The sequence below is a fragment of the Muscardinus avellanarius genome (genome assembly GCF_963383645.1).
Source record: "Muscardinus avellanarius genome assembly, chromosome: 12".
Classification (NCBI taxonomy): Eukaryota; Metazoa; Chordata; class Mammalia; order Rodentia; family Gliridae; genus Muscardinus; species Muscardinus avellanarius.
In genome coordinates this window covers 42,084,286-42,103,137 of record NC_137798.1, presented here as the reverse complement: position 1 = coordinate 42,103,137, position 18,852 = coordinate 42,084,286, and positions in this window count along the sequence as shown.

Here is an 18,852-nt window from a genome sequence, read left to right as displayed (position 1 = left end):
TCCTGTCTTTTTCTATAACAGCTATCCAAACAAGTGTGTAGTGAATCCCATTGTGTTTGATTTGCATTTTCTTGGTGAGGGTTTTTCCACTGTTGATGTATTAGTTATACTTGTTTTTCAAAAAGTGATAGTTGCGCCGAGCGTGGTTGCACACACTTGTAATCTCCACGCTTGGGAGGCGGAGACAGGAGGATTGCGCTGGTTCGAAGCCAGCCTCACTGGCTTAAGAGACTCTTGTTTCCAAATAAAAATATAAAATAGGTCTGGGAGTGTAGCCCGGAGGTAGAAGGGTTTCCAGGAACCCCAGTACCACCAAAAAATAAATAAATAAATAAATAGTGATAGTTGCCCAGGCAAGGTGGCGCATGCTTGTAATCCCCGTGCTTGAGAGGCTGAGACAGGAGGATCACATGGGTTCAAAGCCAGCCTCAGCTACTTAGTGAGGCTCTCAGCAACTTAGTGAGACCCTGTTTTCAAATAAAGTATAAAATAGGTCTGGGAGTATAGCCCGGAGGTAGAAAAGCCCCTGGGTTCCACCCCTAGTACCACACACACAAAAAAAGTGATGGTTGTTCTAGGGCTTACTGTTATACATCTCATCTCAGTCTACTTTTCAAACTTGTTCCTGTGTGAAGAACTTTCCAGCAGTATGTCTCTCAGTTCCCCTCCTCCCTCTGTGTAGCAGTTCTCAAATACTTTGCTACTTTGTAGTCTATACATCATATAATTCAATGTTGCATATTTGCTCAAAATCAATTGTCTTTTAAACACATTTTCTAAATGAGATTTTTCATATTTATCCACATAATTTACTATTTTTTGGCATCCTTCATTTCCTTGTGTAGATCCAAAGAATGCTTTCTTTCTCATTGTATAGGACTACTGGTGATAACCTTTCTCAGATTTTGTCGGTCTCCTCTTAAAAATCATGATAACAACGCCGGGCGTGGTGGCGCACGCTTGTAATCCCCGCGCTTGGGAGGCGGAGACAGGAGGATCGCGCAGGTTCGAAGCTGGCCATGCTGGCGTAAGAGACCCTGTTTCAAAAATATAAAATAGGTCTGGGAGTGTAGCCCGGAGGAAGGAGGGCTTCCAGGAACCCCAGTACCACCAAAAAAAAAATAATAATAAAAATCATGATAACACTCAACACAAGATGTACTCTCTCTCTTCCCATCACAGCTCTAACCAGACTTCTGCAATTGCCATGAAGACAGGGACCGTAGAAATTGTGTTCACCTCTGCATGGCCATGCCCTTGTGTGGTGCTTGGCACATCCAGATCTTTCCAGGAACTCGATCTAAAACATATGTCAGGAGTGAAGCAGAGCTGCTCTAGGCCCAGGCCGGTCCAGAAGGGGCCTGAGCTAGACTGCTTTGAGCAACACTTCAGACTTCTGACACAGCTGCTGGGATGATTGGGGTTGGACCTGGGTCAGAGAGGTTCACAAACCACTCCTGACCTTGAGTTAAAAGCAAACTCAGGGACGAGAGAAAAGGAAATAAAGCATTTTCTTGGCAAATCTCTTCTCAGTAAGTTCATTTTGGGTCATTTGGTTCTTCATGTCCAAGCAAGCCAATCTACCCCAGTATTAGCAAATGCTCTGTTCTTCTGTTGGACTAAAAGGAGGACAGGAGGGCCACACTTGACAGAAGGTGAGCTATAAGAAACCCAGTAATGCTGGGAGTGGTGGCGCACGCTTGTAATCCCAGCATTTAGGAGGCTGAGACTGGGGGATCATGGTTCGAGGCCAGCCTCAGCTACTTAGGGAGGCCCTTCACAACTTAGTGAGACCCTGTTTCAAAATAAAGAATAAAAAATAGGGCAGGGGGTGTAGCTCAGAGGTAGAATGTCCCTGGGTTCCATCCCTAGGCCCGCAAAAAAAAAAAAAAAAAAAAAAAAGAAAGAAAAGAAAGAAAGAAAGTAAAAAAGAAACCCAGTTTGTCAAGAAACAATAAAAATTTCAATGTGCATTACAAATAACACTTTATAAATGTTGTGATATTGTGATGTTACTTTCTCTTTATTTTTAGCATTTAAAGGTGACAAATACTACATTTGCATTTTTCTGAACCTATAACTTAAGCCATATTTTTTAGAGAAAAATTGAAGATTATAAAAGTTTTGAGGAAAAAAAAACCTCTAAAGGCTAAAGATACCTTTCCATAGGAAAGAAAGTTGCTCAAATATCTAAAAAAGCAAGAGACAAGGAAAAAAGTGTGGAAATGCTGAGAAGCCTTATAGTGTGGTTTTAAAAGAGTTTTTCTTTTCTTTTCTTTTCTTTTTTTTTTTTTTTTTGCTAGGCATGGTGGCGCACGCTTGTAATCCCAGCATTCGGGAGGCTGAGACAGGAGGATCCTGGTTCAAATACAGTCTCAGCTACTTAGTGAGGCCCTTTGCAACCCAGAAGACCCTTTTTCAAAATGAAGAATAAAAAATAGGGCTGGGGAGGGTAGCTCAGAGGTAGAATGCCCCTGGGTTCCATCCCTAGTACTGCAAAAAAAAAAAAAAAAAAGTTTTTTTTTTTTTCATTGATGCAATGAAATTATACATCATAGTAAGATTTAAAGTGCAAGTTCATACTTAGGAGCTTAGACAGGAAGATCGCAGGTTTGAGGCCAGCCTCAGCAATGTAGTGAGACTCTCAGCAACCTGGCAAGACCCTGTCTCAAAACAAGGATGTAGCTCGGAGGTAGAATGCCCCACAAACAAATAAACAAGAAATAAAGCAAAGTGATAAGTCCATAGACGCACATGTATATGTTCATATAAGCACACTCTTGGTATGTTTCTCCTGCTCCCGACCTCCACTCCCTCCTCCCTCCCCATACTCACTACAGTCATTTGGCAGCGATACCTTCATGGAGGAACAAAACATTATTTGGTGCGTGTCCTTCCTTCAGACCTCCTTCTTCCTTTCCCTCCTCCCTCCCTGTGCCCTCCCACTGTTCTATTGGTCTACTTCTCATTTTCATGAAGTTCCCTTTCTTTCCTATTTTCTCTCTAGCTTCCACATAATCAGAGAAAGCATATGACCCCCGGCTTTGAGAATGGCTGATCTCACTTAGCGGGATGTTCTCTACTTCAATCCATTTTCCTGCAGATGGCATAATATTGTTCTTCTTTATGGCTGAGTGACACTCCATTGTGTGTCCCTACCACCGTTGTGTTACCCATCCCTGTGTTGTGAACACCTAGGCTGGTTCCATGACTTGGCTACCCTGTGTCTTTCTTCACTGCAGTGCATTTTGACTGAGGTCTGGGCTACAGATATTGGCCTGAAATTGCAGCAAGAAACTGGTTAGACAGTGGGAAAGGTGACATAGTTATTGGGAGACCCATCTCCCTCTGTCTCTCTCTCTCTACACTTCAACACACACACACACACACACACACACACACACACACACACAGTAGATCAATTTATACCAAGCAAATTTAAAAGCAGCTCCAATTTATGTGACTAGGCCACTTTAAGAATTGACAGATTTATTTTCCTCTAGCAACTCCTACGTGTTGTTGTTTTGCTTTGTTTTAATTTCTCTTATTCAGAGTTTTCTTAGCGCTGTTTTTCCCATGTCAAGATGTGAAAATCACTGATGACATCAACTTTATCATCAGAAAAGACATGGCCCCGGGATGCTTATAGTCTGGACAACGTGTGACAAGTAGACGGGGATGGTTCTTCCTGCTGTTAGATATGAAGAGCCAGATTTTAGGAGAGACATTTAGAACTGTGAATATGCGCCCTCAGATCTACCAGAACCAGCCAGAGCCAGGACCGAGAAATGCGAAGATAAAGACAGTGTCAGCAGAGTGTGAGTAAGGCAAGGATTCGGTAAAAGTTTGTGGATTCCGAGCAAATCTCAGACAACTTGTGCATTTTAGATAGTTAGATTAGAAAAATAGTTGGTAAAGTCCTTCCCAAATCTAAGCTTCTGCAATGCTATTATGTATTCATTCACATGCATGTGTTTGTGTGCGTGCGTGTGTGTGCGTGTGTGTGTGTGTGTGTGTGTGTGTGTGTGTATATATATATATATATATATATATATATATATATATATATAAACGTGCCAGCTGATGCTGTTTATTACTCTGAGAATGATTTCTCTGCTCTGGGCTGTAGCTTTTCATTCCACAAACACAGCAGCATCTGGAGCAGCAAGAAGGTTTTTATAGCCTGTCTTGCCCTTATTGTTGTTGATGTCGCCTGTGTGGAGTGGGGGTAGGGAGTCAGGGCACAGGAGAGCGTCCCAGCTGGGCCACTCTATAGAGCAAATGTCCCGCCTAGAGAGGCCCACGACGCTCTCATCCATCCTTCTGTGGTGCATGAAGCGCCAGCTGGAGGGTGTCATCGTTTCACTGCTTAGCTGTTTTGTGCCGTTCTTCTGAATCTACTGTGTCTCCAATTTTATTTCCTATTAGTATATAGATTTATTATTATTTTTTGTTTCATTCTCAGAGTCTTTAGGATTTGAAATCCTCTCTGGCCCTTGACCCATACCACAATACTAATCTTCATATTTGGTTTTCTGTCTTGGTCATATTTGCAAAACTGAAGTCACAGGTAAATGTGTTGCCTATGATAAAATGTCTCATTGTCATATATTTATGTATCTATTTATAAACCTTTCCACTTATTTTTAAAAGGAAATAACAACCACAGTAGAAACCTAGGCACATACAAGAAAGAGTCACATAACCAAACTTTTTTTTTTTTTTTTTTTGTACTGGGAACAGAACCCATTTTACCTCTGAGCTACACCTCCAGCCCTATTTTTATCCTATTTTACTGGGATTCCTGGAAGCCCTTTTACCTCTGGGCTACACTCCCAGACCTATTTTTTATATTTTTATTTGGAAATAGGGTCTCTTAAGCCAGCGCAGCTGACTTCAAACCTGCGCGCTCCTCCTGTCTCTGCCTCCTAAGCGCGGGGATTACAAGCATGTGCCACCACTCCCGACTTTATCCTTTATTTTGAAATAGGGTCTCACTAAGTTGTAGAGGGCCTCACTAAGTAGCTGAGGCTGGCTGTGAAGTGTGATCCTCCTGTCTCAGCCTCCCAAGTAAGTACTGGGATTACAAATGTGCACTGCCACACCTGGCTAATAACTAATCATTTAATGGAAAAAAACCCCACTAAGTGACAGTTGTGCTTTTCTGGTGGCAAAATGGAAAGTGCATTGCTTCTGGTAAAGGGACACTTGGGTTCAAATACAAGTTAACATCTCAGTAAAATCAAGGCGAGAAGCTGGTCGTGTTGGCATTGGCTTGTAATTCCAGTACTTGGGAGGCTGAGACAGGAGGATGGCAAGTTCAAGAACAGCCTCAGCAAGGAGTGATACTGTCATCAACCTCATGAATGAGACCCTGTTTCAAAATAAAAATAAAATAAGGCTGAGGGTGTAGTTTGGAGGTAGAATGCCCCGTGGGCTCAATCTCCAGTAACACACACACACACACACACACACACACACACACACACACACCACAAAATACATAAAAATAAAAATAAAACTACAAAAAAAGATCGAGGTAAAAATGAAATGTACTACGCATGTTAAAAGAGCTTACTCAAAGTAGCCCCTGAAAAACCCAGAGACTGTTGCCCTGAATTATCTGGAATTGGGGTACTATGGATTTCAAAAGGCCTGTATATATCCTTTCTGTCCCCATCGCGGAAACATCTTAAAAAGAGAAGAAAGAAAGAAAAATATATATCGATTTGATCTTGTTTTATTTAAGACCTTTAATATATTTTTTTTCGGAGAGGAGATGCAATTGGATGAAAAGGTGGAATCCTTCCCTCCAACCAGCCAGCTCTCAGGCCGCCGCAATCCCCCGCCACGCTGCCCGCTTCGACCCCTAGAGGGCAGCATCCCCCCAAGGAAATCCACCCAGGGCCCCAACAGAACCCACTGAAATGGCCAGTTCCTTACCTGTGGTGGCTTCTCATCCTCCCTGAGGCCGTCGAAAATCTCACTCGGCACACCAACAAGAATCTGAGGAAGCATTACGTGCAATTCCTAGTGGCTACCACAATACTGTGTTTCATTGACACCATCGAATGAATAGTATTAAACACTCAGGAAATGAAGAAGCATGGTCGCCTGTCGCCAGGCCTGTCGCCTTTGAGAAGAGGATGAAGCGCCGGCTTTCCAGGCTGCCTTCAAGGCCAGAGATGGAGGTCGCAACTCTTCTCCCTCCAAATTGCCTCCCCCTCCCTGTCACCGCTCATACACCACGAGAAGACACAGGCCTCGCCCACACCAGGGTCCCAAGTCCCCCAGGGACACAGCAAAGCCCCTGCCCCCTGGCTCCAGGCTCTGCTGTCTCACACCAGAGCCTCCATCCTGCCTGGCCTCCGGGTCTGTCTTTTCAGGAGCCCCTGGTTTCAATCAAGGCTCAACCACTAATCAGAGCCAGGGCTCTCATATGCAGAGTGAAGGAGGGTGCCACGAGCCTTCACCACATTCTAGAAGGACAGGAAACAACTACCAAGCAGCATTGCGCTGCCAAAATCATCTCAGAGAAAAGGTAACACAATTTCCCCCTATTCATAGACACAAATCATTAAGGTTTATACGCTAATTCCTATTGACTTTTGGATTTGGGGTGACTGCTGTTTTTTTCTCCTGAGATATCTGGGTTTGGATGGATAGAACGGTTTTCATCTGTGTACGGGATGTTGTCAAAACAGGACACTGGAGGATTTTTTTTTAATGAAAAATAACCCTTCGGATATTGAAAGGCAGTATTCATTAATTCAATCGAACATTATTTTCATAAGCAAATATGTTTGAAAAAATTAGCAAGTAAATGCATAAATAAATTACCTACATTGAAAGCTGTTACTGGCAGATATGATAACACGTTTCCCGTTAACTAGTTTACATTTCTTTTGAAGTGAATTTCTGGCTGCCAGTGTTTATGTCACAGATGGGATCCTCACCTGCTTCATTAAGGCCTGTTTAGAATACAGTTCTAATGTAGGTTTTATTCCATGTAAAGCCACCTAGCGATAATTTTAAATGATCATATCGACTAACAAACACGTAATCAAGAAGCTCTTAAAATTTTATTAAAATTCAGGTCTTTCACCATTAGCAAACCTGCTTCATTAACATATTAATAGATAATGTTCCTGCTCATAATTAGCATGTATTTTCTTTGCATCATTGTAGTTGAAAGAATTCAGGTGGGGCTCGACAGAAAAGTTTTTTTATTTCCACCTACAAAACACCTGGGAGAACAACTGAAGCCCCTGCCCACCATTTCAATCATCCGCTCCCTCCTCCCCACCGTTTTTCTCCATAAACTCCAGCTTTTGGCTGATCTCCCCCATACTGAGTCTACTGTGAATTCTAGTCATGCAAAGGATGAGGATTTGACCCGCTTATTGGAGGATCAGCGCTACCTGCAAGAGAAACTCTAGGTAAAAAATATATATATATTCTCACCCAGAGTTTCAGAAAAGCTGGAATATGAAATTCAAAATAAACTTGTCTTTTTTTTTCTTTAAGATAATAATTTTGGGGAGGGTTAATTAAAGAAACACTTCCACTGACATTATGGACATATGTGAAATTATTAATGCCAATCTCAGTAAGGTGTATGGAGACGGGAGGGAGCGAGAGGGAGCCTTGGGGAGGCCCACCAAGGGCTGTGTGTCTGCATGACCCTGTCACCAACTTGCCATGGCGGTGCACGCTGGTAATTCCAACTACTCGGGAGGCTGAGACAGGAGAATTGAAGGTCCAAGGGCAACCTCAGCAACTTAACCGGACCTTGTCTCAAAATAAAAAGAGTTGGGGATGTAGCTCAAGGGTAGAACACTCCCGAGTTCAATTTCTTGTAGGGAAAAATAACAGTAACAACAAGAATAATCATTCAAAATGTGAGTGGAATGGAGAATATTGCCCATGTCCACATTTCTATAAAAAGAGGGATGCCTGTGTCAAGGGAGGATGTATTGTAGATAGGAACAAGTCAGAGAAGTGGGGGTTGTTCTGTTTTCGTTTTCAATGACCACAACATTGAATTAAGTGTATAATGGAGATCCTTGGAATAAAGCCACAGTGCTATTTTGAAATATTCTCACTGAAGTGATGCATTTGTTGTGACATATTAGCAATAAAGAACAGAATTCATATTATCCCTTAAAGTGACAAATCCAGTGGAAAACGATTTTTATGTTAAAATAGTAATTGTCTTCTAATATGGTCTAAACAATTAGCTAGTTCTCTTTACTTGCAGGCACACTGTTCTGTGACTTTAGAGTTCATCCTGACATGAGGCAGAAGCTGCCCAAATGGCACTTTAGAACCGCTTACATGGCTCAGAGACATTTTGCTTAGGAGAAGTACCATTATAGTCCAGGTTGTTGGGATTGGGTTCCAGTATTACAGGCCTTGAAGAACGTCTGGTTTCCCAATTCATTTTACCTAGGAGCAAATGCAGGACTAGAGGAGTTCAGCAACCCTCTCTAGGTCTCTCAGCTTGTCAAGGGCACAGTTGAAGAGAATTCCTTCCTTCCTTCCTTCCTTCCTTCCTTCCTTCCTTCCTTCCTTCCTTCCACCACATCTCTTTCTTATAATTTGCCAGCCCTGATTTTTCTCAATAAAAGGAAAAAGAAAGACATGCCATCTATAGATCAGTGTGGCAGGGCGCAGTGACTCTGAGGAAGAAGCAAGTGGGATGGACCCCAGGGCACCCTTCCCTGGTCCCCCTGGGACACCACCTGGGTAAAGGGAGGATGAGATATAGCACTGGAGAAACCTTTTCATAGTGCGATTCTCAACTACTGTTTCTACACTTATGAATCACATTTACAGGACCTAGTGAGGCATGCCCACTAGAATTTTCTGCAGGGATGGGCAGATCTCATGCTGCCCAGCTTGGGAGCCACTAGACACATGTGTCTAGTGGGCACTGAAAATGAAGTTAGGGCCGGGCACGGTGGCACACCTCTGTAATCACAGTACCTGGGAGGCTGATATAGGAGGATCGCAGATTCAAGACCAGTACATCATAACTTAGTGAGACCTTGTTTTAAAATAAAAAATAGAAAAGGGGCTAGGAGTGTAGATCAGAAGTAGAACTTCCCTGAGTTAAGTCTCCAGTAACATATACATGTAATTATAGCAAGAAGTAAAATGTGGTTAAGACAACTGAGAAACTAAATTTTAAATTTCATTTACTATTAACAAATTTAGATAGCCACTTGTAGCTACTGGCCGCTGGACTGCACAGATTTAGCATATTTCATGGAAAAGTTAGATTCTGATAATGTCAGTGAGCTAGAGACCTCTGGTGGAGGGGACTGTTAGCTGCAAGATACAGAGCACAATTTTACAACTTTAAGGTGGGTGGGTTTTTGTTTTTTAAGATGCAGATATTTCAGAATTGTTCATACATTTGAATGCCAGCACCACCTCTGAGTGTGACCTGCAGGCCCTCTAGAGGATGAAGAATGTGGGCACTAGTTATATGATTAATGTTCACTGTGGTCATATCATGCTTCTGTTTTTAGGCTTATTAACAGGACGTTGGCAGGACAGTTAAAACTGGTTTAAAACATTGTACATTTTGGTTTCCTAGCAGGATGGGAGATGGTCTCAAGCTGTGTTCCATCTACTAAGACATGATGTAGGTTGACTAAAGTCTGCGCTAAATTCTAAACAAAGGCTCAAACCCTTGGCTTGGAAAAAGCAAAAACAAAGCAAAGCAAACAAAAAACACGCAGATGCTATTGCCGCCTCCACCCCGACACCACCACACCCGGTCGCCTCCACAGAGTTCGGGTAACCCAGCGATGTCACGTGAGGCCATAGGAGCCCGGTGGCCTTTTACTGCTCATACACGTGGCTCCTTTCTGACTCTGTTGCCTTCCGTACTGTGTGTCCTCTTTAGCCAGCAAAAGCACGCATGTCTCTATCACTCTGAACCTCGTTAGGAGGTACAGTTACAATGCATAGGATGTGAGGGTGATCTGGCTGCGACATCTGTCACCCCATCGGTCTCCAGGGTTGGCTCAGCTGATCTGGCTGGCTAGGTGGGTGTCCCCTTCCTCCCTCACCATAAATACACACAAACAAAAAATTACAATGCACAAATAAAAATATATACATAAATACTTTTAAGCATATATACATACACACACATATAAATATATAAATATATATATATATATTTGTGTGTGGGAGAGTGCTGTGTATTGAACCAAGGGGCATTCTACCTCCAAGCTACACCTGCTCTCTCTCTTCTCTCTCTCTCTCTCTCTCTCTCTCTCTCTCTCTCTCTCTCTCTCTCTCTTTTTCTCTCTATGTGTGTGTATATATATATGTGTGTGTGTGTATGTAGATAGATGTATATATATGTATATATCTATGCATATATATGTATGTATATATACATATAAATATTTTTGGAAACAGGGTATCACTAGGTCACTGAGGCTGGCCTTGAACCTGTGAGCCTCCTGTCTCAGCCTTCCTAAGTACTGAGTTTGCAGGAGTGTGTCACCACCACACCTGGCATAAAAGTATATATTTTAAAAGTCTGATTACTCAAACCACAGTCTTTACACTCTCTCTCCCAGAAAGGTGAGGGCTCCCTTTCTTTACTTCTGACCATTCTCAAATCTTCATGAATTCTGTATGTTCTTGGCTTCAATCCTGATACTCCCCTTTCATGACTGAAAGTTCCCAGAGAACTTATGACAGAGGCTGCCAGCTGATTCTAATAATTGTCAAAAGTAATAAAAAACAATTTTCAGCTAGATTATCCTGAGTATTTTCCAAATGTAAATTTCTTAAAATAATGTTCAGTGAGTTCTATTATTATGTGAGAATTTAAAAATTAAAATTTTAAATTTAATTTTTAAATTAAAAATCTGTGTGTGTGTGTGTGTGTGTGTAGTACTGGGGAGTGAACCAATGGACAGTCTACTTACGAACAACCCCAGCCCTTTTCATTTTTTATTTTTACTTTTTTGGTACTGGGGATGGAACCCAGGGTCATTCTACCTCCAAGCTATACCACCAGCCCTATTTTTTATTCTTTATTTTGAAACAGGGTCTCACTGAGTTTCAGAGGACCTCACTAAGTAGCTGGGGCTGGCCGTGAACTGCGATCCTCCTGTCTCAGCCTCCCAGATGCTGGGATTACAAGTGGGTGCCACCACGCCCAACTTCCTTTTTATTTTTATTTTGAGACAGGGTGTCACTAAGTTGCTGAGGCCTCTAACTTGTGATCCTCCCATCTGAGCCTCCCAAATAGCAGGATTATAAGCATGCTCCAGTCAACCTGGCTGAATTTAAAAATCTATGTTTCCAAGGACATCATTTATGTCCTTTAAGTTTCTGACTTATTTAAGAAGTTCTCTTCTACCCTAAAGTTATCCAAATATCTTCCTAAATACTTATGGATGATTTGATTATACACCTAGAAAATTTGAGAAACTATTTAAATTATTAGTGCTAATAAGTAAAATCTGGACTATAGCTAAATATAATTTTTAAAGACAATACAGTAATAACTAGTTAAAACTGAGACTGAATTAGTTTATTTAACCCTATCTAATTTAGGTTTAGATAGGCTAGTGACAATTATATTAGAACACCTCAGATTTAGTGCATCCCACCCAAGAGTTCGGTTCCCATGATGTCAGTGACAAGATACAGAATGGAAAAAAGTCAAACAAAAAAAAAAAACCGTGGCAGAGGCCTTGCCTGGCATGCACAAGGCCCTGGGTTTGATCTCCAGCACCACAAAACAAAATAAAACAAAACCTGCAGATAAAAAGTATAACACTTTGCATATGTACTGTAGTTCTCTGATTTCAGTCCCTTTGAAAAGATACCCATGAGTGGTATAGCCAGATCAAATGGTGAATTCATTCTCAATTTTCTGAGGAATCTCCACACTGATCTCCATTGCAGCTGAACTAATTTGCACTCCTACCAACAGTATAGAAGAGTTCGTATGTTCCCCACATCCTTGCCATATTTATTGTTATTACTTCTTTATCATTGCCATTTTGATTGAGAGTAATGGCATCTCAGTGTAGTTTTGATTGTCATCTCCCTGATTGTTAAGGATGTTGAACAGTTTTTCATGTATTTATTGGCCATTTGTGTCTCTTCTTTTGTGAAGCATCTATTCAATTCAGTGGCCCATTTCTTTATTGGGCTATTTTTTTTAGTGTAAAGTCTCTTAAGTTCCTTGTATATTCTAGATATTAGTCCTATATCAGAGGCATAACTGGCAAAGGTTTTCTCCCATTCTGTAGGCTCTCTCTTTAGACTCTTGATGGTTTCCTTTGGTGAGCAGAAAATTTTTAGTTAAATGCCAGCCCATTTATTAATTCTTGTTTTAATTTCCTGAACTTTGGAAGTCTTGTTGAGGACATTTCTACCTGTGCCTATATGTTGAAGTGTTGGATCTAAGTCCTCCTATGGTAGTTTCAAAATCTCTGGTCTAACTTTCAGATCCATCTTGAGTTGACTCCTGTACAAGGTGAGCAGTAAGGATTTACTTTCATTTTTCTACAACTGGATAACCAGTTTTCTCAGTGCCATTTGTTAAAAAGGCTGTATTTTCTCCAACATATGTGCCTGGCACCTTTGTAAAAATCAATTGGCAGCCGGGCATGGTGGCACATGCCTGTAATCTCAGCATTCAGGAGGCTTAGACGCAGAGAATCACAGTTCGGGGACAGCCTCAGCTACTTAGTGAGGCCCTCTGCAACTCAATGAGACCCTGTTTCAAAATAAAGAATAAAAAAAAGGGGCTGGGGTTCTAGCTCGGAAGTAAAATGCCCCTGGGTTCTATCCCAGTACCTCAAAGAAAATCAATTGGCTGTGCATGTGTGGATTTGTTTCTGTATCTTTCATTCTGTTCCATTCGTCTATGTGTCTGTTTGTGGACTAGTACCATGCTGTTTTTATTACTATAACTCTATAGTATAATTTGAAGTCAAGAATTGAGATGACTCCTGCATAGTTCTTATTGCTTAGGATTGCATTATGGGGTATCCAAACAATAGAATTCTACTCAGCAATAAAGAGGAACAAAATTATGTCATTTGTAAGAATGGAAGGATCTGGAGAACATTATGTTCAATGAGATTAGCCAGTCACCGCAAGTGAAGAGTCATATGTTTTCTCTAATATATGGAAGCTAGGGAGTGATGGAGATAACAGAGGAACTCCAGATAATGGAGGAGAAACCTCAGTGGAGCCAGGGAGGTGTTCTAAGGGAGGGGGAGGGGGAAGGAGGAGATTCGTTGAAGAAATTACCATCATCAGCTATGTGTACATATGTGAAAATACCAATGTCAATCTCAGTACTCTATATGGGGAAGGGAAGAGATGGGGAGACAGCTGAGAGGGCACCAGGTGCTGTGTGCATATATGCCAGTGTCCAATAAAAGCATATTTTTAAAAAAGTAGAATCAGTCTGGGCCAGCACCACCAAAAAATAAAAAATTAAAAAAAAAATAAAAATAGGGCCAGGCATGGTGGCAGACGCTTGTAATCCCCGCACTTGGGAGGCGGAGACAGGAGGATCATGCAGTTTCAAAGACAGCCGTGCTGGCTTAAGAGACCCTGTTTCCAAATAAAAAAGTATGAAAAATAGGTCTGGGAGTGTGGCCCTGAGGTAGAAGTGTTTCCAGGAACCTTATATACTTCAAAAGGGCATAAGCAAGACATGAATAAATGTAAAGGGATACTAGCTGGGCATGATGGCACAGGCTTGAAATCCCAGCATTTGGGAGGTTGAGACAGGAGGATTGTAGTCATACATCTTAATGAGGTATAAGATGCACACATAATGTTTCACTTTTTAATGTATATATTGATTAAGAGAAAACAGAGCTAGGGGAATCCTCTGTGTATAAGATTATTAGTTGAAATCCCCCTTTCCATAAAAAATGTGGATATAAGATGGATATTGATATTCTTATTTTTATATGAAATATCAAATTATCTTATTCCAGATAACATGGATGCTTTAAGACAGAAATGAAATTACAGGCTAGATTTCTAAAAGCCAAAGTATGGTATTCAAATATGCAATACCTTTTCTTTTTCATTGTGAAATGTAACTTTATTATTATTTTTAATATACTTTTTTATCATACTAGGAAATGAACCCAGAAATATTCTACCTCTGACGTACGCTCAAAGACCTATTTTTTACTTTTATTTTGAAACAGGATCTAACTAGGTTTCTGAGTCTCACTACTTGCTGAGGCTGTCCTCAAACCTGCGATCCCACAGTCTCAGCCTCCCAAGTACTGAGATTACAGGCCTGCACCACCATGCCCAGCCTTTTTAAAATATATTTTCATTGGTACTTTGTAGTGTCACATCATAATGTAGTTTAGAGTGCTAGAGATATACACGCATGCTGTATTTGGTGAGCTTCCACCCAGCTACCTGCATAATACCTTATTATTTTAATTTCCCTTCTGGCTGGGTACAGTGGGTTGAACCTATAATCCTAGATCCCAGTACTGGGAGACTAAGAAAAGAGGATCTTGGGATTGAGGCCAGCCTCAACAACTTAGTGAGAGCATTTCAAAATGAAAAAATAAAATGGGCTGGGGAAGGGAGAGTAGCTCAGAGGTACAATGTCTCTGGTTTTGATCCACAGACCAAAAAAAAAAAAAAATCCCTCTGTTCTGATTTTATTATTGAAAGTCCCACATGCCTCAGAAAGCCTCCGTCCTGAAACGTGAGTCAGTCTACAAAAAGATATTCTGTGTGTGTGTGTGTGTGTGTGTGTGTGTGTGTGTGTGTGTGTGTTACTGGGAGTGGAACCCAGAGGCTTTCTACCTCTGGGCTATACTCCCAGACCTATTTTATATTTTATTTGGAAACAGGGTCTCACTAAGTTGCTGAGAGCCTCACTAAGTAGCTGAGGCTGGCTTAGAACCTGTGCGATCCTCCTGCCTCAGCCTCCCAAGCATGGGGATTACAAGCATGCGCCACCACGCCTGGCAAAAAGATATTCTTTTTATAGCCTAAGATGAACTGTAACCACAGTGGGGAGAAAATATTGAAATCACTGAGCCACAACTTCAGTGGGGTTTCTGATATGAAGAATCATTAGCAGCTTGAGAAATTTCTAGTGGTGTGTGTGTGTCTGTGTGTGTGTGTGTGTGTCTGTGTGTGTGTAATATTGGGGATTGAACCCAGGAGTATTCTACTTCTGAACTTCACCCCTAGCACTATTTTATCTTGAAACAGGGTCTGGCTAACTTGCTGAGGGTCTAAATTGCTGAGGCTGGCCTCAACCCTGCAATCCTCCTGTCTCAACCTCCCAACAACTGGGATTAGGGGTGTGTGTCACTGTTCCTCACTTAATACTTTTAATTATAGGTAGCACAATATGGAAATACTGAACATTAGTCTCTGTAGAGAAAAATCTAGTAAAGTATATACATGAAATATATGAAATTACCATCTTTTTTTGTGTGTGTGGGTCTGGGGATGGAACCCAGAGGCATTTGATCTCCGAGCTACATCCCCTGCCCAATTTCTTATTCTTTATTTTGAAACAGGGTCTCACTAAGTTGTGGAGGGCCTCACTAAGTAGGTGAGGCTGTCCGCGAACCACGATCCTCAGGTCTCAGCCTCCCGCATGCTGGGATTACAAGCGTGCGCCACCACGCCCAGCTTGAAATTACCATGTTAACTGACAGGGTTATGTGAGAGGTAGAGATATAAAACAAAGCGAGATTATAAAATAAATGCTGACTACTTAAAAAGAACCAAGTTTAGTGACTTTTTTTTATTGTTTTTCCTCTCTCTTCTCACATCTGTTGCCAAAGTAGCCGGAAGCTGGTGAGGGAGAGGAGCGATCTATCAGTCTGTACCAGAGAGCACTGAAGCCTCAAGTCCCAAACCCTTGCTTTACAAGTTTGAAGAAATACAAAGAAAACACTGATTGACAATAAGGGGTTTTATTTCTAATGCGCCTCAACAGTGGAAGGTTGAAAATGACTGTATCACGAGAAGACCCTTCAGCTCAGAACGCGGTATTAAGTTGAATCATCTTGTGCGGCGTTTCCCCCTTGCCACTTGTCTGGGAATAGAAGGATGAGACGAGGACACTTATTCAGTAGATGAATGACAACAGCAAATGGACAAAACTGTCATATGATGGTTTCTTCACATTATGGTTCTTCTAAACTGGACCTATTGTCCCTCTCCCTTTAAACAGAGCAGGTGAGACAGAGTATGTGGTTGATTGTCAACAAAGTGATGGTTGGCAAAAGTTTCTTGGCTTTGTTTTTTGTCTTACTTTGTTGTTTATTATTTGTTTGTTTTGTTTTGTTTTGTTTTGTTTTTTCATGGTGCTGGGGATTGAACCCAGGGGCATTCTCCCTCCAAGCTACACCCCCAGACCAATTTTTTATTCTTTATTTTGAACCCAGATCCTCTTGTCTCAGTCTCCCAAATGCTGGGATTACAATCATATGCCACCACACCTGGCCTGTTTTGCTTTGTTTTGTTTTGCGGTGCTGGGGATCAAACCCAGGGCCCTGAACGTGCTAGGCAAGTACTCTACCACTGAGCTACATTACCTGAAAAAGAATTTTTTTGTGGCGCTGAGGATTGAACCCAGGAACATTATACCTCTAAGCTACACTCCCAGCCCTATTTTATATTCTTTCTTTCTTTTTTATTTATTTATTTACTGATTGATTGATGGTACTGGGGGTAGAACCCAGGGGCTTTTCTATCTCCAGGCTATACTCCCAGACTTATTTTATACTGTATTTGGAAGCAGGGTCTTACTAAGTAGCTGAGGCTGGCTTTGAACCTATGCGATCCTCCTGTCTCAGCCTCCCAAGTGCTCGGATTACAAGGGTGCACCACCACACCTGGCTCTATTCTTTATTTATTTTATTATTATTATTATTATTATTATTATTATTTTGTGTGTGTGTGTGTGTGTGTGTGTGTGTGTGTGTGTGTGTGTGGTACTGGGGTTCCTGGAAGTCCTTTTACCTCTGGGTTTCACTCCCAGACCTATATTTTTATATATATTTTTATCTGGAAACAGGGTCTCTTAAGCCAGCAAAGCTGGCTTCAAACCTGCGTGATCCTCCTGTCTCTGCCTCCCAAGCCCGGGGATTACAAGTATGAGCCACCATGCCCGGCCGGCCTTCTATTCTTTATTTTTGAAACAGGGTCTCACTAAGTTGCAAAGGGCCTCACTAAGTAGCTGAGGCTGGCTGTAAACCTGCAGTTCTCCCATCTCAGACTCCCAAGCACTGGGATTTCAAGGATGTGCCGTCATTCTTGGCATTTTATTTTTATTTTTCTGTAGCACTAGCAATAGAACCCAGGGGCATTCTACATCCAAGCCACACCTCCATCTCTTTTTATTTTTTTATTTTGAAATAAGGTTATGCTAGGTTGCTGAGACTGGTCTCGAGCCTGGTCCTTCTATCTTAGCCTCCCAAGTACTAGCACTACAGGCATGAGGCACCACATCCAGCTGATTCATCAGACTTTAGTTAACAAAAATAGAAGGCAGCAAGAGAAAAAAATTCAATTTCTTTTACTTATTTTGCAGTACTAGGGATGGAACCCAGGGACATTTTACCTCCAAGCTACACCCCCAGTCCTATTTTTTATTCTTTATTTTGAATAAGGGTCTCACTGAGTTGCAGAGGGCCTCACTAAGTAGCTGAGGCTGTCTATGAACTGCGATCTTCCTGTCTCAGCCTCCCAAATGCTGGGATTACAAGCATGTGCCACGCCTGGCTAAGAAATGCAATTTCTAACATGGCTTTTCTCATATTATTTATGCCATGGCAGAATTAGAATTTAAATGTTCAACAAAGAGTGAAGGATGATCTCTTTATGTCCAAGAATATCAAGGATAATGTCTGAGTCACAATGTTCTAAGGCTTATAAGGATAAAGTCCTCTATTTTAGGAGAAGAATAGCTGGAGAGGCATCTTGAACAGTTCGGAAAATGTAGAGTTCACAATGAAGAATTCCTTTCTTAACTTACTGAGATGAGCTGGAGTTCTGCCAGTAAGCTGCCACAGAGGAAAGGCAAATGATCTTGCTAGCACCCTGGAATACTGGGGGTATCAATTTTGGAATGTCACAAATTGGATTTAGATGGATTTTTATGACTTTACTCTAAATTAATATGCCTTTGAAGGTATATTAAATGTTATTTAGATAGGAAATATTATTAAATATGCATGTTATATATTATATGGGGGATTCTTGCTTTTATAGTTATTTGTGTACTGAATGAGGGATCATTAAAACTTATATTTACAATTTGTTTTTTGTTTTTTTTTGTGTGTATATTTTTTGTTGTTGTTGTTGTTTTGGTGGTACTAGGGGTGGAACCCAGAGGCTTTCTACCTCCAGGATATACTCCCAAACCATTTTATATTTTATTTGGAAACAGGTTCTCACTAAGTTGCTGAGAACCTCACTAAGTAGCTGAGGCTGGCTTCGAACCTGCGTGGTCCTCCTGTCTCAGCCTCCCAAGTGCTGGGATTACAGGTGTGAGCCACCACGCCCGGCTGCAAAAAGTAAAATGAAATAAATTTTATCCTCAGAATGAAGAAAGGACTATCACCTCCTATATGAGACTGACTTTCCCAGTAGTATTTACCTCCCCTCTGCTTATATCCACACATGTGCTATTCTCCCGAAAGTGTTCCCTTCCACAGCCATCAATGATGGCCCCTATGACCTTTAAGCTCCGCTCTCACCTGGCTACCTGGTTCTCTCTCAACCCAGGCTCGGTGCCTAGCCACCAGTTCAGACCCTTGCCTCACAGGGCCTGCCCAGTAAAAA